General features: G+C 43.8%; 2 protein-coding genes across 12 annotated transcripts in view; one reads left to right on the top strand and one right to left on the bottom strand.

Annotated features, from left to right (window-relative positions):
- The window catches only part of PCCA (propionyl-CoA carboxylase subunit alpha), a 433,256-nt gene that overhangs the window by 24,409 nt on the left and 384,421 nt on the right, over positions 1–24,426 (bottom strand). The window lies entirely within an intron of this gene.
- Positions 1–24,426, top strand: part of GGACT (gamma-glutamylamine cyclotransferase) — a 109,277-nt gene that overhangs the window by 79,287 nt on the left and 5,564 nt on the right. The gene's annotated exons all lie outside the window — the stretch shown is intronic.

The following is a 24,426-nucleotide window of genomic DNA, read 5'->3' as shown; positions in this document are numbered from 1 at the left end:
GAATTGTTTTATGTAATTATGAGTTTATAAGGTATTTGGTAAACCGGTAAGAAAGTACCATTTTAAAGCACTATATAATTTGGGGTACAATGAAGTGTTCTCTAAAAATCTATAATTAGGGCAGCATCAGCTTACAGAAAAGTACAGGAAATGTTATAAAAACACAATTATGTAAATAAGCATGAGGTAAAGAAGTGTACCATTTCACTCTGGTGCCCACCCCTCTCCTTTCTCTCCTCCTATCTGAAATGTGCTTTGCTCATCTCAAGTTGAAGTCATGCTGTCTCACAGTGCAGAATGAATGATCTTTGGGAAAAAAGATGGGGAGCTCAGCCTTCCCAGGTAAACCCTTAGTCCTCCCATGAAGTTGGAGCACCTGGGCAAGTGTTCTAATGTGAGCGCTTTGACAACAATCTTGTCTTTATAGGTTTTCTTAACTATTTTTATTATTATGAATTCACTGAAGAAACTCCAAATTGAAAATGCCAAGATGCTGGCTTGCTTGGGATACAAATTCAGAAACTGAAATACAGAAAGGCAGAGGGAACACAAGTAGAGATGACTGCGACGCTGCGAAGTAAACTGCTGGCCAAGAGAATGGAAGCAGAAAACTGAAAACCCTTCCCGAAGGTTCTGGTCTGAAGTAGCGGAAATGAGCGCTGGTAGGAGGGTTGCTAAGGAGTCTTACGGTTTAGTTCTGACATATCCTAGATGTTGAACCAAGGAGGGCTGCTGGCATCCCCATGCTGTGCTGTGTACAGAACAATGATGCCAAAGGTGGCCAAGACCTGGAGAGCCACAGGAGAAATAGGGGACAAGGCGATGTGGCCTCCGTCCTGGCAGCAGCAGAGCCTGAAAGCCCAAGTCTCTGAAGCCAACAGACCCAAGTGTGAAATCCCAACAAGATGGCACCCTTTGACCAAGTACCTCCTTCTCAGACAAATGTTACCTCTAAAATCAAGCTAATGCATGTCTTGAATGATTGTTTTGAGGATTAAATTTACAAAGATTTGCAGTGCACCTGGCGAGTACTTGACGGCAACTATTCACCAGGTATTATTTCCTGTCTCCTTTCCAAACATTTCTTATCGTATTGTTCAGAATGGGACAGTGGTGGATTTTTTTGGCAGGGGCCGGGGGGCCGGGCAGAGAACAGGGCACCACTCTGGCACCCAGATTGAAATGCAGTGGTGTGACCATGGCTCACTAGTCTCGACCTCCTGGCACAAGTGATCCTCCCTCCTCAGCCTCCCACCAAGTAGCTGGGACTACAGGCAGACACCACCATGCCTACTTAGTGTTTGAATATGTTGCATAGAGATGGAGTTTTGACACATTGCCCAGGCTGGTCTTGAACTCTTGGCTCAAGGGATCTGCCTGTCCCAGGTTCCCACAGTGCTGGGATTACAGGCATGAGCCACTGTGCCAGGCTGACACTGGTGGATTTTATTTTAAAATCGTATATTGTAGGACATCTTAGATTAACTTCTAATTGTTCTAGTTCTAGCTCTGTGGCTCCACACTTGAGAGCGAATAGATTAAAATCTTCAAACATCACATCTGGCTCTAAATCAAAGAAAGGAAGTTGGTTCCATGTCCAGAGAGCTTCCTGAGCACACAGTGAGGGACCCCACAGTTATCTTTTCCTTAGACACTTAGAGGCGTAGTGAATTAGACAAACAGTTTGGTTCATTCATTCAAAAACCATTTATCAAGCATATCTGGGCAATATAAGAATACAAAATAAACAAGAAAAAAATGACTCCTGACCTAAAGGCCATAATCTTGCCAGAGGGAAAAGACATTCATGAATGACACAATATAAATGTATTCCAGTAGGCTGGGCATGGTGGCTCACGCCTGTAATCCCAGCACTTTTGGGGACAGAGGCGGGTGGATCACCTGAAGTCAGGAGTTCGAGACCAGCCTAGCCAAAATGGTGAAACCCCATCTCTACTAAAAATACAAAAAAAGAAAAAATTTAGCCGGGCCTCGTGGCAGGCGCCTGTAATCCCAGCTACTCAGGAGGCTGAGGCAGGAGAATCAGTTGAACCTGGGAGGTAGAGGTTGCAGTAAGCCGAGATCACACAATTGTACTCCAGCCTGCGGGTCAAGAGTGAGACTGTCTCAAAAAAACAACAACAAAAAAAAACATAGGCTGGGCATGGTGGCTCACGCTGTAATCCTAGCATTTTGGGAGGCTGCGGTGGGTGGATCACCTGAGGTGAGGAGTTCAAGGCCAGCCTGGCCATCATGGTGAAACCCCATCTTTAAAAAAAAGAAAAGAAAAGAAAAAAAAAACCCATAAATAAATGTATAAGAATATTACTAAGAAGGCAATCAATCTGAAGTAGGCTTTATTTTACCCCATCTCTTACAGAAAATCTCCAGGTTGTGAGGCAGTAGAGTAGTAGTCAGAATACTCTACCACTTAGAAACTTGGGAAAGTTCGACTTTCCATGTCTCAGATTCCCTTTTTATCAACTGTGGATCCTAACAGTGCCTACTTCAAAAGGTGGCGTGGGTAGTAAGTGAACTCTTGTCTGAAGAACCCTCCGAACACAGAAACGCCATGTAAGTATTTACTAGCCATTGTTAACACATGTCCACAGATGGACAGAATTCTTGGGCAGTCACTGAGAAGACAGTGGAGGTGTCCAGGCAGGTACAGAAACCAATACACAAGAATCTAAATCGCTCTCACGCTCTGGTACACGCTCTCAGGTGCCCAACAGCCATGTACATCAACTCTTCATGCTGATTCTCTTCACTGCAAATCTCCTCTGATCATAGTTCTTAGCCTTAAAATTTGGCCCTCTGTTCAGTTCTCATATGAACATTCTCCTGACATGGAACTTTGTCCTATCTAAGCGGCTCTGACTATAATCATCTTTCCCCAGACTTTAAGACTATGTTTCTAATTTCTCATGGCAGAAGAATTCATATTTGAGGAACCTGAGATTTTATAAGAAAATGAAAATCAGGGGACTGAGTTTGTGAGTGAAACTTGATGGCTCCTATAAAACAATGTATTTTATGGAGTCAAAAACAGTTATAGCTTGTTATAACAAGTCCAATGGTAAAAAGGTGTACAAGACAACTTACTAGCTGGGCACAGTGGCTCACACCTGTAATCCCAGCACTTTGGGAGGCCAAGGCAGGTGGATCATGAGGTCAGGAGATCGAGACCATCCTAGCCAACGTGGTGAAACCCCATCTCTACTAAAAATATAAAAATTAGCCAGGCATGGTGGCGTTTGCCTGTAGTCTCAGCTACTCAGGCTGAGGCAGGAGAATGGCTTGAACCCAGGAGGTGGAGGTTGCAGTGAGCCAAGATCGTACCACTGCACTCCAGCCTGGGTGACAGAATGAGACTCCATCTCAAAAAAAATAATAATAAACTTACTAATCCACCTTCTTGCATCTAATCCCACTCCCCTTGAGTAATGTTAATTTTTATTGTATATCTTTTATTCACACAAATCTATCAAAATATAAACATATAATATATGTAAACTACAAATATATTTAGCCTGGGCAAAATGAAACACTGAAGACAAATTATTGTTATTATTATGATTATTGAGACAGGATCTCACTCTGTCACTCAGGCTGGAGTGCAGTAGTGTGATCACAGCTCACTGCAGCCTTGACCTCCTGGGCCCAAGTGATCCTCCCACCTCAGCCTCCTGAGTAGCTAAGGCCATAGGCACATGCCACCAGCCAGGCTAATTTGTTTTAAATTTTTTGTAGAGACAGGGTTTCGCTATGTTGCCCAGGCTGGTCTTATACTACGAGGCTCAAGTGATCCACCCACCTTGGCCTCCCAAAGTGTTGGGATTACAGGTGTGAGCCACTGTCCCTGGCCCATAGCTCATTTAAAGAGGGAGAGAATGATGATCTTTTGCCATTCAACATCCTTGATTCACTATAGACTTTTAAACGTAGGGATGTTTAAGACAGAAAGAACTTCAGGTAAATTATTTTTCCTTGTACCTGCTTAGCCAGCTTGTCTATAAGCATACTCCTGTTCTGAGCCTCTCAACATGAAGCCACTGCCTAGGACAACAGAATGTGGCCGAGCATCCTCCACTGGCCCTGCCAATCTCTCGTACCCACAGTCCAGCCTCCCCTCCTCCCCAGGAATCAGAAAGTCCAGCTGTAAATAGAGCTGTAAGGCCCTGGATCTGTGCTGGCCTCAGCTTCTATAACCTTTCCCAATGTTGCACTAAAATTCCTGTCCTCTGCATCTGTTCTGCCTCCCTCTTCTTTTCTCAACTTTGTTTCCTCTTTTTCTAATTATCCCCAACAGCGTGACTTGTTATCTGCATGTAACAGGCAACTCTGCCTGGCTGTAGTGACTCCACTAGGATTTTCCCTAAATCCCTGTCCTTTACTCCTAAGAATCTATCTCATATCCAACCATTCATACCAATCAACAGAAAGCTCTCTTAACTTTGTAAATTGTAACCACTCAGTCATTTTCAAGTCTAGAGGGCCAGAAATGCCCAAAGTAACTGCCAAAAGCTTTAGTCACAGAAGTTAAGGTCGGTTCCCTGTGGTCTAATTTGTAAATGATAGCTGTCTAATCAAAATGGAAAATGCCTACCTAACCCTCTTACCATTGCAATTCAATAATGCTACACAGTAGCCCATGAAATAAGACTAGGAGACATTTCCCTTGCATCTATGTAATCCAGAAACCAGGAATACTATCAGCCATTCTGTGCTGCTCTGCTGTCCTCTTGGTTGAAAATATATAGTACACACAGCCAGGGTGAGGCAAGATGAGAGGGTCCCCACTCAGCAGGGACATCTACCTTGGTATCTACCTTAGTGAATTTCATCTGCATCAGGGGCTGGGCCTCTGTTTCACAGGCTTAGAAAGTAGACTTCCACTATACACTCAGAATGGATCATTCTGAATGAGATGGATTCACTTTTATGGAGCTCACAGATACTGATGTGTAAACCATCTTAGGAATTTACAACCAGAAATAGGTTTATAAAGGGAACTCACACACCTCCTAACTGTATTACGAGTACTAAATGATAGTCAGTGGGTCTTTTATAAATACAAAATCCACAGAAGACGCATCGTCTCCACCAAGACAGTATAAACAGCAGTTCTCAAACACAGAAGCATCAAAACTGACCTGGAGGGCTAGTAAACACACAGACTGCTAGGCCCCCTGCTTAAGTTTCCAATTCAAGTTTGAATTGGGGTCTGCAATTTTTTCCGATGGAGTCTCACCCTGTTGCCCAGGCTGGAGTGCTGTGGCGTAATCTCAGCTCATCACAACCTCCACTTCCCGGGTTCAGGTGATTCTCCTGCCTCAGTCTTAGCTGGGATTACAGGCACGCACCATCATGCCTCGCTAAGTTTTTTGTATTTTTACTACAGATGGGGTTTCACTATGTTGGCCAGGCAGGTCTCAAACTCCTGACCTCATGATCTACCTGCCTTGGCCTCCCAAAGTGCTGGTATGAGCCATCATACCCAGCCTGGGGTCTCCATTTCTAATGAGTTCCCAGCAGATGCTGAAGCTGCTGGTCTGAGGACCACACTGTGGGTGAACAGAAGGCCTTTTCCACTATGGAATGGCCTTTCCCAGGGAATTTAGCTCATGTCCGTGAGAAGCCTTTCTCCTCCTAGACTCAACTGACAATGCACTATTGCTGGAGAAGGCTTCTCCAATAGTACGCAATGGAAACTCAGAAGGGCGACGGGGTGGGAGGCGGGTGGGTGGTGAGAAATTACTCAATGGGTACAATGTACATTATTCAGGCGGCTATCTAAAAGCCCTGACTTCATCTCTCTGTATGTCACAAATGTACACTTGTACCTTATAAGTTTATATAAATAAAATGATTTTTTAAAAGAATGTTTCTTTGACTCTTGTTCTAGGTAGAAAAATCTTTGACACATTTTTTTCTTTTCTTTTGAGATAACTCTCACTCTGTTGCTCAGGCTGGAGTGCAATGGTGTGCTCTCGGCTCACCGCAACATCTGCCTCCTGGTTTCAAGTGATTCTCCTGCCTCAGCCTCCTGAGTAGCTGGGATTACAGACGTTCACCATCACGCCTGGCTAGTTTTTGTATTTTCGGTAGAGACAGGGTTTCACCATGTTGTTCAGGCTAGTCTCGAACCGCTGACCTTGAGATCTGCCCACCTCAGCCTCCCAAAGTGCTAGTATTACAGGTGTGAATCACCATGCCTGGCTTCCTTGTCTCTCTCTCTCTCTTTTTTTTTTTTTGAGTAAGGGTCTCACTCTGTTGCCCAGGCTGGAATGCAGTGGCATGATCTTGGCTCACTGCAACCTCTGCCTCCAGGATTCAAGCAGTCACCATGCCTCATACACAAATGATACATCTTTAAAGAATCTTTTGCATATATTCAGTCTTGCTTATTTGATGTCTCAAGGTTTGGGGAGTGTTTCAGTGTCTACAGTTACTACCCCGTTTAATTTTTCTTTGGCCTCAATGTTGCTGTCCCTAAATTCGATCAAATATATTATTAGAAGGGTGAGGTTAGGAAAGGAACTCATCAATCTAGACTGAAGGCCTCTCTAGTCTGTATGTAACCTTAACATCTGAGACTGGAGAATACCACTGTGCTCAAAGTATCTTCTGGGAGAGAGGTTGTCTGTAAATGTTTACAGGTTTCAGATGAGCTGAAACCAGCCTTAACTGCTCAGTATTTGGGCAACTGTGACTGTTCCTTTGATCCCCTGGTTTATTAAAAACTATGGGGAAGCTAAAAGTCTTAGAAAATTTACCAAGTAACTTTAAATGGAAGTCATGTTATTACATGAACTAATTAAGTATAAATCCCTTGAAAAGAAACTTTAATATTAAATATATATATAAATATATCATTAAAAAGATTCTGGTCTCAACAAATAACAACAAAATATAAGCACCAGACCACTACTGCCCTTGATCTGGTGTCTGCAAGAGGAAATAACACATGGAAGAGCTGGAGTTCCCTTTGACTTTCAACTACACTACAATCTTATTAGAAGGTGGAGAGCCTGGTGACTCCATCCACTTTAACACTAATCGCCTCAATCTGAAGATAGTCTCAGCAGAAAACGGACTGAGCCAGAATTGTTTAGCTTTTTTCCTGGGTGGCGAGATTCCATTCTTACGCAATTTCTTACTTAAATTAGATTCAGAGGTAGAATAAACTAAAGATAAATTCCAAAGACAGTCTCTCTCATATTAAAAAAAAAAAAAAATCATTCCTTCTCCTTAAATAACAGAAGCATGATTTAATTGTATTTTCCTTCAAAACTCTCTGCAGTCAATAAAATACTAGCACCTCCAAAAAAGTCTCAAGCAACCTGTGAATCAGAAACACAAATATTTTTTCCTTTGCTTCTCCTGTGTTATTTTGAAAACTGTCTGTAAAAGAAAAAAACTTTTTAAAATGTCAAATATACTCATCTTGTTTATTACATTCGGATGTATGAGAAAGTTCACATAGGTGTTGGCCTTATTTTTGTCACTAGACATAATGGGACAAATGTGCTTCTGTGACACAGCAGTCTATCCTAGACACTCTGGAAACAAACACTCTTTATCCTGAGGAGGCAGGATAGGAAAGGCTGGAACTGCCTTACTAAGATATTGCTTGTCCCAACATAAGAGTCTGTCTTGAGGCATCCTACTAGTGTCCTGCCTATTACTCTACTAATTAAAAGAGGTTGACTAGAGCCATGAGGGATAGAAAGAGTGAGGCCTGGACCAGAAGAAAATAATTGGAAGAGTTTCTCTGTCAAACATTAAAAATCATCAACATGAGAATCACAAATATGTCACTAATCTCTTACATCTCGCGAATGAGCAGATCAGCCAATTCTCTGCCACACGCCTGAATGGAACTTTCCAGCATACAACACTATCTTCTAGTCTCGCCATGTTATGAACATGGATGCTGACACAGGAGAAACCTTACTATTCAAGCACCTTTTGGGAACAGCAAAGGCTATGAATATTTTAGAGCTGGCGTAAGAGTGCTACAGTGAGCAATGGAAGCAAACTCGTAGTGTTCCCTGTATTGACTGCACACCCATAGTTTTATGGCTTGGTGAAAAGCTTTCGCTTGTCACAACTCATGGTTTTCTATAATAACCTGAATTGACATCAATGATTTTGCTTGCAATGCTGGTGGAAGCCTTCTCTTCCACTGCCAAGTTCTCAGAACCAGAGAACTGAATCAATGACTTGTTAAAACGTTTTGACAAGGTATGGTGGCAGAATACAGAATTTTTCTCTGCTATAAACAAGTATGCTAACATAACAGAGATGAATCATTAAACTACCTCCACACCAAGAAATATGACTCCAAAACAGTTCAATAGGGAGGAGTTATTTTAAGCATACTTAAGGGACATGGTTGGCAGTGGAATCAGCTAAAGAAGTCCCGACACATGCGACTGTGTGGATGAACCTCACAAGTGTTACACACACACACACACACACACAGTAGACCAGCAGTTGCCAGATACTGGGGGAAGTGGGGAATAGGGAGTGATCTCTTAATGGCAATGGGGTTTCCTTTTGGGGTGATGATTTGTCTTGGAACTCGATAGAAATGACGGTTGTACAGCATTGTAATGTTAATAAATGCACTGAATTGTATGTTTTAAGTTAGCTAATGGTTAATGGTATGTTACGTGAATTTTAACTCGAGAAACAAGGAAATGCATTTGGCCACATGAATTTGTAAAGCTTTTGTATACAGGCTATTTAGTCACTAACATGGGTGTTGCCAACTGATTTGTGGCTTCTCTCTCTCTCTCTCTCTCTCTCTCTCGTTTTTGGCATGTCTTCTCCAGTAGATCGCATGAACCCCCATGAGAGAGGATTATAGTATCTGGTAATCTGGTACACAGAAGACTGTCAATATTTGTGAATGAAAAAAAAAAAAATTGGTAAATTTTTTTTTGGCTAACGTACACATCTCCAGACAAAAAGAGAGGCAACTGGCTATAATTACGACAACTTCCATGTTGGGCTGGGTGTGGTGGCTCACGCCTGTAATCTCAACTGTTTGGGAGGATAAGGTGAGAAGATTACTTTGAGGCCAAAACTTCAAGACCAGTCTGGGCGATACAGCAAGACCCTGGCTCTACCAAAAAAAAAAAAAAAAAGGTTGGCCAGGCGCAGTGGTACATACCTGTAATACTAGCTACTCATGAGGCTGAGGCAGGAGGATCACTTGAGCCCAGTGGTTCGAAGTTTACGGTGAGCTATGATCCTGCCACTGAACTCCAGCCTGAGTGACACAGCACAGAGTGAGACCCTGTGTCTAAAAAAAAATAGAAAACAAAACAAAAACTTCCAATGCTGAAGAATGTGATTCTTCAGGCTAAAATCAAGAGCCCAGAAATCTGGCAATTTCTCTTAGGGATAAATTTTTACCAGGTGTTAGAAATCTCACTAAAGTCATGGACTCTAAGTCTAGATCTGAAAGGGACAAAAGAGGGGAAAAAAAAAAAAAAAGAAACCTCACTAAATCCTTTTGAACATTTATTTTTGCCTAGACAGCATTGAAATTTAGACCTCAGTTCATAATCCTTTTCTTGCTGATAGTATCACTAACGGTCACCTGCAAAGATGACCTCACTGGTAGAAGAGAGGAAATGACTTGGCATAAATTTAACTTGAGGACTCCTGGAGAATTATAGCAGTTTCTTGAAAGAAGCCTGGAAAAGTCCTTGCAGCTCTGATAGTATCTGCTACCCCACGCCTTGGTAAGTCAGTTCTTACTGCCACTAAAATTAAAAAAAAAATTAAATTGGCTGGTGTCAAAGGCTGCTCCACATTCAACCCGAAGAATAGGCTTCTCAGCTGCATCCTCCACAGCCAAATGCAGTGACTTTTCACTTTATTTGCGCAATTTGTTCATATTTTCACTCTCAAAAAAGTGAGAGAAAATGAAGCACTTTTTGGCAAAGATTTCCATTTTCTAAGGAGGACACCAATTTCCAGTACAACCAAATTAACTGTGTGTACCGGAACACACTCAGTATGTTCTTTGACTATAATATTCCCCCCAGTTCCCCATTTCTCTGCTATTTTTAGCTCTGTGTTAATTAGGGGAGAGAGAACTACGGAATTCAGAGACAAAAGAGACCCTAGAGCTTTTGAGGGACAAGGAGCACAGCCTCTGCTCCCAGCCTCCCGTGAGAACAATGGCACTTGTACTGCCTTGCTGGGATTCTGCGACATCTTCCAGACACCATCCTAAAACCAAGCTGCCGGCCACTGAGCTTCCCTGAATACACTGTGCAGTCTCAGGGCTCCATGGCTGTGTTCATGGTATCAGAGCCTTCTGAACCCTCCTCCCCATTTTCCTTTGTTTGGCTGACTCATCATCATTCCTTAAGTTACAGTTGAGGTGTTGGCAACTCCAGAAGCCTTCCCTGAGCTCCCAGGTTGGGTGACATCTACATACTGGCTCCTGGGGCCACCTCAACTTAACTGTCTATTTACTTTACCAGACAAATGGAAAAAGGACAGCAGTAACTTTAGAGTGGAGAAAGCAGACAAACACCACCTGAACCAAATGATCAAAGTGATGCTATTAACAATGGGACAAAGAGAAACATGTGGCTGGGTGCGTTGGCTCACACCTGTAATCCCAGCACTTTGGAAGGCCGAGGCGGGCCGATTACCTGAGGTCAGGAGTTCGAGACCAGCCTGGCCAACATGGTGAAACCCCATGTCTACTAAAAATACAAAAATTAGCTGGGCATGGTGGCAGGCACCTGTGATCCCACTCAGGAGGCTGAGGCAGGAGAATCACTTGAACCCAGGAGACAGAGGTTGCAGTGAACTGAGATCGCGCCACTATGCTCTAGCCTGGGAGACAGGGTGAGACTCCAGCTCAAAAAAAAAAAAAAAAAGAGAGAGAGAGAGAAACATGTGCCTCCTGAAAGGAGACAATGAGAAGGCCACAAATAGTACTACCATTACATTCCCGCCAAAAATGGATCAACAGCCTATGAGGAAACAGCCAATGAATCCAAATTGACAGCCATTTGACAAAATAAAAGGCCTGTCTTCAAAAATGTCAAGATCATGAAAGCCCAGGAACGGCTGAGGAACTATTTGAGATGAAGGACATGAAAAGGACATGCAAGGTGTGACTCTCAGTGGATTCTGGGTCAGAAAATAACACTGTTTTTCTTTTGCTTTAAAGCCAGTATTTTTCATAGTGAGTAAAGTGGCAACAATTTGAAAACATTTTAAAGAGTAGGAAAACTGGCAGAATTTGAAAGGTTTGTAGATTAGACAACAGCATTGTTTCCATGTCGATTTCCTAATTTTGATGACAGTACTGCATTGCAGCTCTATAAGGAAACGTCCTGCGTCAATGAAATGCACACTTAAGTACTGTTGGCAACTTCCTGAAATGGTTCAGAAGATACCAATTATTTACATATATAGATGGTGGGGAGTGGCGGGGGGTGGGGGGAGAGAGAGGGGCGGGGAGAGAATACACAATAAATCAGCCATGATAAAATGTTAACATTTGGGGACTCTGGGTGAAATTATCTGGACATTCTTTGTATCATTGTTTTGCAGTTTTTCTGCAAGTCTGAAGTTATTTCAAAAGAAGTTTTAAAAAAATCAAGAAGTATCAAAATCTAAAATAAATTTTCCTTTTACATGAGAAAAAACTAAGTGTGGGATTAAAAGCGTGCAGGCTATGATCAGGGTAGTGAGAAAATCTGCAGTAATTACTTTGAAAGTGAAGTCAGTGGTTACGCAGAGTGCTAATTGGAAGTTGGCACAGTTCCAGGGCGCTGACACTATCTCCCAAATTAACCCAACAAACTGGACAGCAGAGCAGGAAAAAGTATTTTCTTTATTGGGTAGTCATAAATAAGAGGAACATTCCAAATAATGCTGAGCTACTTTACAAATAAGGATTTTTCTCATAAGCTTTATAAACAAAAAAAATTGTCTGCACTAAGGGCAATTATCCTACAAATAACTACAAGTTAACAAAAATAGAAGGGACACCAGTAGTCCCCTGGCGTTCACTGCCAGCAGCAGTATCATCTCTCCAGTGCTGGCCATTTCAGAGAGGTGGCATTTTCCATGACGAGCAGAAGTTAACAATACTAGCTATAGGGACTACGAGACATTACAAAGTGTGCAATTCCTCGGGAACATGCACATGTACAGACAAACTATGTAATCAGTATGTGGTGGTAACGTGGACAGTTTTCCTAACAGCAGCTGAAAGCCTGGACTAATCTTGGTTTTGGAGTTGTCCTGTGTTGGGTAGCATGGGATCTTGGGCATCCACCACTAGATGCCACAGCACTCCCTCACAGGTGTGACACAGGCATCCACCACTAGATGCCACAGCACTCCCTCCCAGGTGTGGCACAGGCATCCACCACTAGATGCCACAGCACTCCCTCCCAGGTGTGGCACAGGCATCCACCACTAGATGCCACAGCACTCCCTCCCAGGTGTGGCACAGGCATCCACCACTAGATGCCACAGCACTCCCTCCCAGGTGTGACACGGGCATCCACCACTAGATGCCACAGCACTCCCAGGTGTGACACGGGCATCCACCACTAGATGCCACAGCACTCCCAGGTGTGACATGGGCATCCACCACTAGATGCCACAGCACTCCCTCCCAGGTGTGACAACCAAGTATGTCTCCAGACATTGCCTAATATTCCCTGGGGGGCAAAATTGCCCCAGTTGAGAATTGCTGCTCTAAGGTCCCTCCCACCAGCAAATTTTTCTGAGTGTTGAGAAAATGAAGTACTACAGAATTTCAGAGAGAGAACTAAGGCAGTCAGAGGAGGATTTGGCAGAGAGAGAACTAAGGCAGTCAGAGGAGGATTTGGCAGAGAGAGAACTAAGGCAGTCAGAGAGGAGTCTCAGGGTAAAGTAAATCTGAATAAGGGTAGAGGAAATGGTGAGCTTTCCAGAAGTGGGGATGGCACGATTTAGGGAATGTACACAGGAAAGAACAGACTGCCACAGGACTGGCAGGAAGCCTGGGGGCCGGGCAGAGGCTTCACTACTAGATAAAGTGAGTAGTAGTTGTCATGTTGTAATGTGTTGAAGGAATTTCAAACCTAAAGTCAAGACTGCTGGCCGGGCATGGTGGCTCATGCCTGTAATCCAAGCATTTTGGAGGCCAAGGCGGGTGGATCACCTGAGGTTGGGAGTTCAAGACCTGCCTGACCAACATGGTGAAACCCCATCTTTAATTAAAAAGAAAAAAGACTGCTTAGGGTGGCATCCCGACTTAGCCATGGCATCCAAAGGTTAATGCTAAGTACAGCCCCAGAAGGGGCAATGCTCTTGTTAGACAACAACCCCCCTCATCTAATACTCCATTAAACAAACAATGGCCTAAGAGATGAGAACTTGGTAATGTCTACTTCTTATATGCCATTGCTCTCTGTGTCTGAATGGTACAGATTGAATTTTAAAGTATACTTTAAAGAGAAGCTGAAAGCGTCCAGGCGTGGTGGCTCACACCTGTAATCCCAACACTTTGGGAGGCCGAGGCGGGCAGATCACCTGAGATCAGGAGTTCAAGACCAGCCTGGCCAACATGGTGAAACTCCATCTCCACTAAAAATACAGAAAATTTGCTGGACATGGTGGTAGGAGCCTCTAATCCCAGCTATTCAGGAGGCTGAGGCAGGAGAATTGCTTGAGCCTGGGAGGCGGAGGTTGCAGTGAGCTGAGATTGCGCCATTGCATTCCAGCCTGGGTGAGAGACACTGCATCTCAAAAAAAAAAAAAAAGAGAGAGAGAAGCTGAAAGCAAGGAAGCTGGGAGGGAGGGAGGTGGAGAATACTGTTCAGGAAGCTGGGAGGGAGGGAGGTGGAGAATACTGTTCACCAGCACGGACTGAAACATATCACATTTTATGAAAGACAGTAGAGTGCTAACTTCCTGCTATATTCATGCAGCAACACCCACAGGCCAGGAAGGCTGGAATTCGCAAGTGTGTAGATGACCAAGACTTCATTCTTTCTTTTGACTAATTCTATATTTTCCCAATTTGGACCACAAGAGGGATTTCTCAAGCCTCTGTGGGCATTTACAAGAACTGGGGTTGCAGCACACGCTTGAGGCAGTCTGATCAAGTTTCAGGTCAGCCCTAAGAACTGAGATATGTCCATGTGGGTTGGCTCTCTTCTTGGTGTGGAGCTCAGATGGACTCGGAAAGCCCCAGGAGCAGCTCACTGTAGTAAGAGGCTCTGTTGCTGTAAAAGAGAGTCTTCTAGTGCCCCCACCCCTGCCAACCCCGCCGGTCAGGCACCAGCTTGGTGGGGCAGCTCACACCCTGACATCCACCCACAGGCCTCTTTAGTTCTGAGAATGCTGAGTCCCACCTGTGAACTCTCCTGGAAAACAAGAGAGTTCCCTGAACTCACTCCTTGCAGGACTTGTGATAGGGTGTATAGCTTGTTTGCTCGGCCAGCCGCCACGTCCTCAAACCCCTTATGGGAGGGGGAGCATGCAGATGGACAGGAGCAGATGTAGGAGCTGGGGTGACCACTTTTGGGCTCTGGCCCCAAGGTAGCATCTGTGGGTGTGTTACAATTAATACTCTTTTAGAAGCTGCCATCCACGGATGTTGAACCAGCTCAGTGGAGAGTCAGGGTGATAGCCTTTTACACCTGCCCCTTGGTACCCGGGTCTTTGTCCAGCATTCAGGAAGACTCAGGTCACCCAGACTTGAAGGATGGTGAATGTGGAGATTTTACTGAGTGATGAAGGTGGCTCTCAGTGAGACAGATGGGGAGTAGAAAGGGGATGGGGTGGGAAAATGATCTTTCCCACTGGAGTATGGCTGTTCCACAGCTGATCTCTCTGACCTGTCCCAGTCGAATTCCTCTCAATGTTCAGACGCTCCTTCACTGTTCCACTGCTCTGCCGTTCTTCTGCTTGTGGAGCCTGGGGCTTGGGGTTTATATGGATACAGGATGGAGGAAGGGTGTGGTGGGCCAAAAGGCAACATTTGAGCATAAAAACTGGAATGCCTGTTCCCATTTAGGGCCACAGATTTTCAGGCTTGAGGGTGGGGGCTTTGCTGGGGAACCACCCTCTCCTACTCAGTATTTCCCTGCCTCCTGTCTGTATCAAGAAGGTGTCAGGAGCGACCCTGGGGCCAATTCATTCACTTAACTGCAAACACCCTTCTGCAGTTCCCACTGTCTCCTGCTGCTTAGATAGAGGACAGTGCATCTAAGCAGCCCCTGGAGGGGGTGGGGACTGCAGCTTCTTGTAAAAGCCATACTGAACCACCTCCTCTCCAAGTAGGTGAACCTTTTCTAAGTAATTATTTCCCTACATTCCAAAGTACTTCTGAAATGAGACCTCTGACTGAACTTTGCCCAGGTGCCTTAGGGGTTATAATTCGCCATCATTAGAGTCACCTAATGCTTCCACTTGATCTTTCAGGGAGGCCCAGAAGCCACTTGATTCTCCTTTATTTAACTCATATTCACTGAAATATTTTTATTTAAAAAAATAGAGGTAAAAAAAGACCAAAATATTTATATTTATTGGAGATTTAAAATAAAAGCGTTACAAATGCAAATGAGCTTGCACAACCCTAGAGCTTTCAATCCTGGGCCTCCTGCTGAGTCAGACACCAGGCTGCAGCACCTTCTGCCAAGCTTCTCACAGTCAATGGACAAACTTTCGCCAGGGCGAAGAAAAAGTTATGAAGAGTGTGCGCTTCGGCCATTATTTTACAACTGAGTTAACCTCTATCCCAAGGGCAACATTTTGCAGTGAGTCAGTACTTTCTTTTCATCCTTTTCCTTTTTTTCTATTTTCTTCTTTTTGAGTAAATTATCCTTTCCATTTTTGCCTGTGACTGGGGGCATACGAACAAAGTTTGGGTCTGCTTCTTGTTCTGAATAGCTGCCTGCTTTTTAAAAGGCAGAAATGAAAACAGCAGTCACGTGATGTTCTTTCAAATTAAAGTTACACAATGACACAAAGATAAGGCGCACTCACACAAAATACGCAGCGATGCTATTTCCCGCCATTGAAAACACCACCTTTCACACGGCACTTAACAGTCCTGTTTATTATATAATTCCATCTCATAACATACATTTCCTTCCCTTAGAATGAGCAATACTTGCTTCTAACAAACCCTTGTACAGTCTGCACCAAGCACACAAAGAAATCAAACGCACGAGTGACTATTTCTTACACTGTTTGAAATTGCATAGACCAGTGGGTCTTAAAGCAGTGTCCCCCAACCAGCAGCAGCATCCAGGAACTTTTTCCAAATGCTAATTGTCAGGCCCCATACCATACCTAGGGAGTCAGAATTTGAGGGTGGAGCCCAGAAATCTGTAGTCTAACAACTCAAGAGGTGATTCTGAAGCTCACTGAAGTTGTAGTGGGTAAGAGTGTTCTGGACCCTGAGTACCTGGGCTCGGTCATTTGAAACCACCCCAAGTGCCCTCAGTACCTCACTTCTTCACCTTGTAAAACTGAGAGAATGACAGTAATAACCCATAGGAGTCTTGAAGAGTCCATCAGGTAATCCATATAAAATGTTGATAGCTGGCCAGATGCCTGAGAGGCTGAGGCAGGCAGATCACCTGAGGTTGGGAGTTCGAGACCAGCCTGACCAACATGGATAAACCCTGTCTCTACTAAAAATACAAAATTAGCTGGGTATGGTGGTGCATGCCTGTAATCCCAGCTATTTGGGAAGCTGAGGCAGGAGAATCACTTGAACCCGGGAGGCGGAGGTTGTGGTGAGCTGACATCACGCTGGGCCGAGATTGTGCCAAGCTGAGATGGCGCCACTGCACTCCAGTCTGGATAACAAGAGCAAAACTCCGTCTCAAAAAAGAAACAAAAAGTTGACAGTGCTTGCCTGTGCCTGGCTGGGTAGCAGGGATTGGCTGTAAACAGGTGAAAGGACCTTTTGGGGTGATGGAAATGCGGTAAAGCTGGAATGTGGTGGTGGCTGCACAACTCAGTTTATGAGAACACGCTGAATTGTAGTAGCTCAAGAAGTGAATGTTATCTGCAAAGCATACCTCAATAAAACTGTTTACAAAATATTAAAAACGTTTAGAAAAGTGCCTTGCTCACAGTAATCGGCTGTGATTAGATGCTGGCTATGATCATCTAAGCCATTTGAACAGATGTATCTAATCGTGCATGTCCCTCTGAAAAGGAACTAATCTCCCTCCAAAGTGTGAGGGTGTTGTTCCGCCTTGACATAGGAATGGGATCTATGCTGTGACCTGTTACTGACTCGAAAAGTAACTCAGACCTATGGTGACCATTCTGATGATTTTACAGAAGGAAAAATGATATTCCTTAGAGTACAGTAATATACCAATGGCCAACAGAAATAGAACCCACCAGTGATATTACTCCAAAGATCTCATGCCTTTCAAACTTGTTAGATGTGTGTATTTGCTCTAATTTATAGTAGCAGACTTCACTGTTGCCATCTCTATTTCAATAAGCAATGACTCACCAGAAACTGTGCTGGCCAGGATCTAGGCAAGAGAAGCCATGCAAGAGAGAATGCCGAGACAGACAGGCGGCCACGGCTAGAGCCTTAGAAAACAACCACGCTTCAGTGCCAGACCCGTAGCTGTGCGGTATTTCATAACACTTGCTGATTTTGTTGACAACTGACAATGCTGATCTTTCCCTGAGCCCTGTGCTCCGAGAAAACAGTTACAGATTCTCCCTCCTCTTTCTTAAGCCAGGAAATGGCTGGAGGCAAAGTCACCTTCCCACATACTTCCACTTTTCCTCATGAACCCTGTCACTCTTGGACCACTCCCATGTTCACCTGCCTTCGTAAAACCCTACTCTACTAAAGCCTCTACTAAAAATACCAAAAATTCCTCTTCTCTGAGAACTTCCCCATTGATAAACATTATCCCTACTGCAGTAGCCTGAATAAAATTATCTTAATTGTCTGGTATATTTTGTTTTTGACACAATATAAGTTTGGCCGGCCATTTTGTCACTTTCAGTTAACAATGTTATCTGCAACACTTGACATTTTACAGCATTTAGAATATATACATATGTGCACACACAAACACACATCTATACTAGCTTTCCAATTCCATGTGTTAATGTTAGAGTATAAAAAGGAAATTAAAATCAATTTGTACATACAAATACCTATGACTAATCACCGAGGTCAGGGGTGGGCAAACTTTTTCTACAAGGGCTAGAAGGTAACTCCTTTCTTACTGTTTTGCGTGTCACACTGTCAGCTCTGCTTCAGTCATGTGACAGCAGACACTGACAATACATAGAGGAATGAGCGTGGCTGTGTTCTGATAAAACTTTACTTTCAGCTGGTGGGGTGTAGTCTGCAGAGCTGATCTAGAGTAGTGTTTTCTGAGGGAATTCCAAGGAACATTACTTTCAGGGCATGTTAATAGCTAATGTGAAAAAAATAAAAGTGGGGTAAGGGAGTGGCCCATGGTAAAAACAGACTGGGGGAAAATTTGGGAAAAGTTTACTACAGCACTTTCCACTAACTTTCTTTATTTGTGAAGCAGGGTCTTGCTCTGCTGCCCAGATTGAAACGCAGTGGTGTGATCTTAGCTCACTGCAGGCTCAAACTCTTGGGCTCAAGTGATCCTCCTGCCTTAGCCTCCCGAGTAGCTGGATTATAGGTATGTGCCACTACACCAGCTAATTAAAAAAAAAAACAAAAACTTGTAGATACGGGATCCCACTGTGTTACCCAGGCTGGTCTTAAACTCCTGAGCTCATGCGATCCGCAAGCCTCAGCCTCCAAGGTGTTGGGATTACAGGTGTGAGCCACTGTGCGCAGCCTCCACTAACTTTAAAATGCTAATGTGCAATATATATATATATATATATTTTTTTTTTTTCAAAACCTCAACTCAGAGATTACTGTGTTTCTTAAAAGCATCTTAGGGGAGGGGACTCAAGATGGCGCTGTGAGAACAACCCAGGATTGGAGCCCGCGTTGAATTCGCAAACGGTGAGTCAGTGCTGCATTTCCAGACTGATCTTTGTTGCCCACAGAACGGGGAAACTCCCAAGTATAAAAAGACACGGGACGCCAGGCAGTAGGTCTGCCTGGCGAAGCCGGCAGCCGGGGCGGCCGGCCCTACCCAGCAATCCCCACAGGGCGCGCTTGTCCAGGTGCCTTGTTGAACCGGCAATCTGAGACTTGAGAGGGCTGGACTTGAGACTGAACGAGACTTGCACAGTAGCCCAGCCCAGGGGATTGCAGGGACAGATCGGTTGGGATACCCAGTGGGACGAACAAAACCGCGATTTCAAACTATCCCGGGCAGACGGTCCGAGACGCTCTGTGGGGGAGGGGCGTCCACCACTACAAAGGCAACCTGCCCCAACTGAGATACACGCCCACTGCTGACGCAGCCAGCCGTTGCCGAGGCAACCCGCCCCAACTGAGATACACGCCCACTGCTGACGCAGCCAGCCGTTGCCGAGGCAACCCGTCCCTACTGAGATACACGCCCACTGCTGACGCAGCCTGCCGTTCCTGAGGCAACACGCTACAACGAAGAGACTCCGCCGCAGGGCGTGGCGGAGACCACAGCAGAGCCGGCAGGAACAGCGCGAATCACACAACAGCAGGGCGGAGCCTCGGCAGCCAAACAGTGGCTAGTCTGCCTTTGAGCTGGGCAGGACACCTGATCGGACATCCAAAAATAAAGCCCAAACCCCTCAACACAGAGCATTTGAGGAAAAAAAAAAGGGTTGTTTAATGAGCTGTGTTGCAGCAGAATCAAACATAGCAGCCTAACAGCCCTGAATGAACAACAGAGTGCACAGCTCAGCAATTAAACCCCTATAAAGTACAAACTGTCTCCTCAAGCAGCTCCCTGACCCCTCTATATCCAAAAGACTGTCATTAGGCAGGCATCATCCTGGGACAAAGAGAGCAGAAAAAGAAACTGGTAGCATCCCTCGCTGTGCCACGGCTACTAGAGGTGCACCCCAGACAAGCAGGGTCTGGAGCGGACCTCAACAGTCGTACAGCGAAGGGGCTAGACTGGTAGAAGGAAAACCAAGCAACAGAAATACTTCATCATCAACATTCTGGGTGTCCACTCAGAGACCCAAACGAAAAGTCAGCAACTACGCAGACGACCAGCGGACAAATCCACAAAGATGGGAAGAAACCAGCGCAAAAAGGAGGAAAACACCCGAAACCAGAACACATCGCCTCCTAGAAAGGACCAAAACTCCTCACCAGCAAGGGAACAAAGCTGGACGGAGAATGACTGTGACGAAATGACGGAATTAGACTTCAGAAGATGGATAATGAGAAACTTTGGTGAGCTAAAAGAGCATGTATTAAATCAATGCAAAGAAACTAAGAACCTTGAAAAAAGATTTGAAAAAAGATTCGAGGAAATGATAACAAGAATGGATACCTTAGAGAGGAATATGAATGAATTAAAGGAGCTGAAAAACACAATACGAGAACTTCGCGAAGCAAACACAAGTTTCAATAGCCGAATTGACCAAGCAGAAGAAAGAATATCTGAAGTCGAAGACCAACTCAATGAAATAAAACGAGAAACCAAGATCAGAGAAAAAAGCGCAAAAAGGAATGAACAAAGTCTCCAAGAAATGTGGGACTATGTGAAAAGACCTAACCTACGTTTGATAGGTGTACCAGAAGGGGACGAAGAGAATGAATCCCAGCTGGAAAATACTCTTCAGGACATCATCCAGGAAAATTTCCCCCACCTAGCAAGACAAGCCAACACTCAATTGCAGGAAATACAGAGAACACCACAAAGATATTCCGCAAGAAGAGCAACCCCAAGGCACATAATCGTCAGATTCAACAGGGTTGAAATAAAGGAGAGAATACTAAGGGCAGCCAGAGAGAAAGGTCGGGTCACCCACAAAGGGAAGCCCATCAGACTCACAGCAGATCTCTCGGCAGAAACACTACAAGCCAGAAGAGAGTGGGGGCCAATATTCAACATTCTTAAAGAAAAGAACTTTCAACCCAGAATTTCATATCCAGCCAAACTGAGCTTCAGAAGTGAAGGAAGAATAAAATCCTTTGCGAACAAGCAAGTACTCAGAGATTTTGTCACCACCAGGCCTGCTTTACAAGAGCTCCTAAAAGAGGCACTACACATAGAAAGGATCAATCAATACCAGCCATTCCAAAATCACACTGAATGCTAAAGAGCTTCAACATAATGAAGAATCTACAACAACTAACAGGCAAAACAGCCACTTAGAATCAAAATGGCAGTATCAAATTCACACATAACAATATTAACCTAAATGTAAATGGACTAAATGCACCAATCAAAAGACACAGACTGGCAAATTGGATAAAAATCCAAAACCCATCAGTGTGCTGTATCCAGGAAACCCATCTCACATGCAAGGATACACAAAGGCTCAAAATAAAGGGATGGAGGAAGATTTACCAAGCTAATGGAAAGCAAAAAAAAGCAGGAGTTGCAATTCTCATCTCTGATAAAATAGACTTTAAAGCAACAAAGATCAAAAGAGACAAAGAAGGCCATTACATAATGGTAAAAGGATCGATACAACAAGAAGAGCTAACGATCCTAAACATATATGGACCCAACACAGGAGTACCCAGATACATAAGGCAAGTTCTTAATGACTTACAGAAGGACTTAGACTCCCACACAATAATAGTGGGAGACTTTAACACTCCACTGTCAATACTAGACAGATCAACCAGACAGAAAATCAACAAGGATACCCAGGGCTTGAACTCAGACCTGGAGCAAGCAAACCTGGTGGACATTTACAGAACTCTCCACCCCAAATCCACAGAATACACATTCTTCTCAGCACCACATCACACCTACTCTAAAATTGACCACATAATTGGAAGTAAAGCACTGCTCAACAAATGCAAAACAACTGAAATCATAACAAACAGCCTCTCAGACCATAGTGCAATCAAGTTAGAACTCAGAATTCAGAAACAGACCCAGAACCGCACAGCTTCATGGAAACTGAACAACTGGCTCTTGAATGTTGACTGGGTAAACAACGAAATGAAGGCAGAAATAAAGAAGTTCTTCGAAACCAATGAGAATGAAGACACAACGTGCCAGAACCTCTGGGACACATTTAAAGCAGTCTCTAGAGGAAAATATATAGCAATAAGTGCCCATATGAGAAGAATGGAGAGATCCAAAATTGACACCCTATCGTCAAAATTGAAAGAGCTAGAGGAGCAAGATCAAAAAAACTCAAAACCCAGCAGAAGACAAGAAATTACTAAGATCAGAGCTGAGCTGAAGGAGATTGAGACACGAAAAACCCTTCAAAAAATCAGTAAATCCAAGAGCTGGTTTTTTGAAAAGATCAACAAAATAGACAGACCACTAGCCAGATTGATTAAAAACAAAAGAGAGAACAACCAAATAGATGCAATAAAAAATGATAAAGGGGAAATCACCACAGATTCCACAGAAATTCGAACCATCATCAGAGAATATTACAAACAACTCTATGCACATAAACTAGTAAACCTGGAAGAAATGGATAAATTCCTGGACTCCTGTGTCCTCCCAAGCCTAAACCAGGAGGAAGCTGAAACTATGAATAGACCAATAACAAGGTCTGAAGTTGAGGCAGCAATTAAGAGCCTACCTCACAAAAAAAGCCCAGGTCCAGATGGGTTCACAGCCGAATTCTACCAGACACACAAGGAGGAGCTGGTACCATTCCTTCTAAAACTATTTCAAACAATCCAAAAAGAGGGAATCCTTCCCAAATCATTTTATGAGACCAACATCATCCTGATACCAAAACCCGGCAGAGACCCAACGAGAAAAGAAAACTTCAGGCCAATATCCATGATGAACATAGATGCAAAAATCTTCAATAAAATATTGGCAAGCCGATTGCAACAGCAAATCAAAAAACTTATTCATCATGATCAAGTAGGATTCATCCCGGGGATGCAAGGCTGGTTCAACATACGCAAGTCTATCAACGTAATTCACCACATAAACAGAACCAAAAACAAAAACCACATGATTATCTCAATTGACGCAGAGAAGGCATTTGACAAAATTCAACAGCCCTTTATGCTAAAAACCCTCAATAAACTCGGTATCGATGGAACGTATCTCAAAGTAATAAAAGCTATTTATGACAAACCAACAGCCAATATCATACTGAATGGGCAAAAACTGGAAGCATTCCCTTTGAAATCTGGTACTAGACAAGGATGCCCTCTCTCACCACTCCTATTCAATATAGTACTGGAAGTTCTAGCCAGAGCAATCAGGCAAGAAAAAGAAATAAAGGGTATTCAAATAGGAAAGGTGGAAGCCAAATTGTCTCTATTTGCAGACGACATGATAGTATACCTAGAAGACCCCATCGCCTCAGCCCAAAAACTCCTGAAACTGATAAACAACTTCAGCGAAGTCTCAGGATATAAAATCAATGTGCAAAAATCACAAGCATTCGTCTACACCAATAACAGACTTAAAGAAAGCCAAATCAAGAGCGAACTGCCATTCGCAATTGCTACAAAAAGAATAAAATACCTTGGAATACAACTCACAAGGAACGTAAGGGACCTCTTCAAGGAGAACTACAAACCACTGCTCAACGAAATCAGAGAGGACACAAACAGATGGAGAAACATTCCATGTTCATGGTTAGGAAGAATTAATATCGTGAAAATGGCTATACTGCCCAAAGTAATTTACAGGATCAACGCTATCCCCATCAAGCTACCATTGACTTTCTTCACAGAACTGGAAAAAACCACCATGAACTTCATATGGAACCAAAAGAGAGCCCGCATAGCCAAGTCAATTCTAAGCAAAAAGAACACAGCAGGGGGCATCACACTACCGGATTTCAAGCTATACTACAAGGCTACAGTAATCAAAACAGCATGGTACTGGTACCAAAACAGAGATATAGACCAATGGAACAAAACAGAGGCACCGGAGGCAACACAACATACATACAACTACACAATCTTTGATAAACCTGACAAAAACAAGCAATGGGGCAAGGATTCCATGTTTAACAAATGGTGTTGGGAAAACTGGCTAGCCATGTGCAGAAAGCAGAAACTGGACCCCTTCCTGACACCTTACACTAAAATTAACTCCAGATGGATTAAAGACTTAAACATAAGACCTGGCACCATAAAAACCCTAGAAGGAAATCTAGGCAAAACTATCCAGGACATAGGAGTAGGCAAGGGCTTCATGAACAAAACACCAAGAGCATTGGCAACAAAAGCCAAAATAGACAAATGGGACCTAATCAAACTCCACAGCTTCTGCACGGCAAAAGAAACAGTCACTAGAGTGGATCGGCAACCAACAGAATGGGAAAAAATTTTCGCAGTCTACC

The sequence above is a fragment of the Callithrix jacchus genome, chromosome 1, assembly GCF_049354715.1.
Source record: "Callithrix jacchus isolate 240 chromosome 1, calJac240_pri, whole genome shotgun sequence".
Classification (NCBI taxonomy): domain Eukaryota; kingdom Metazoa; phylum Chordata; class Mammalia; order Primates; family Cebidae; genus Callithrix; species Callithrix jacchus.
Note: the sequence above shows the minus strand (reverse complement) of the source record. Positions and strands in the feature narration are given on the sequence as shown.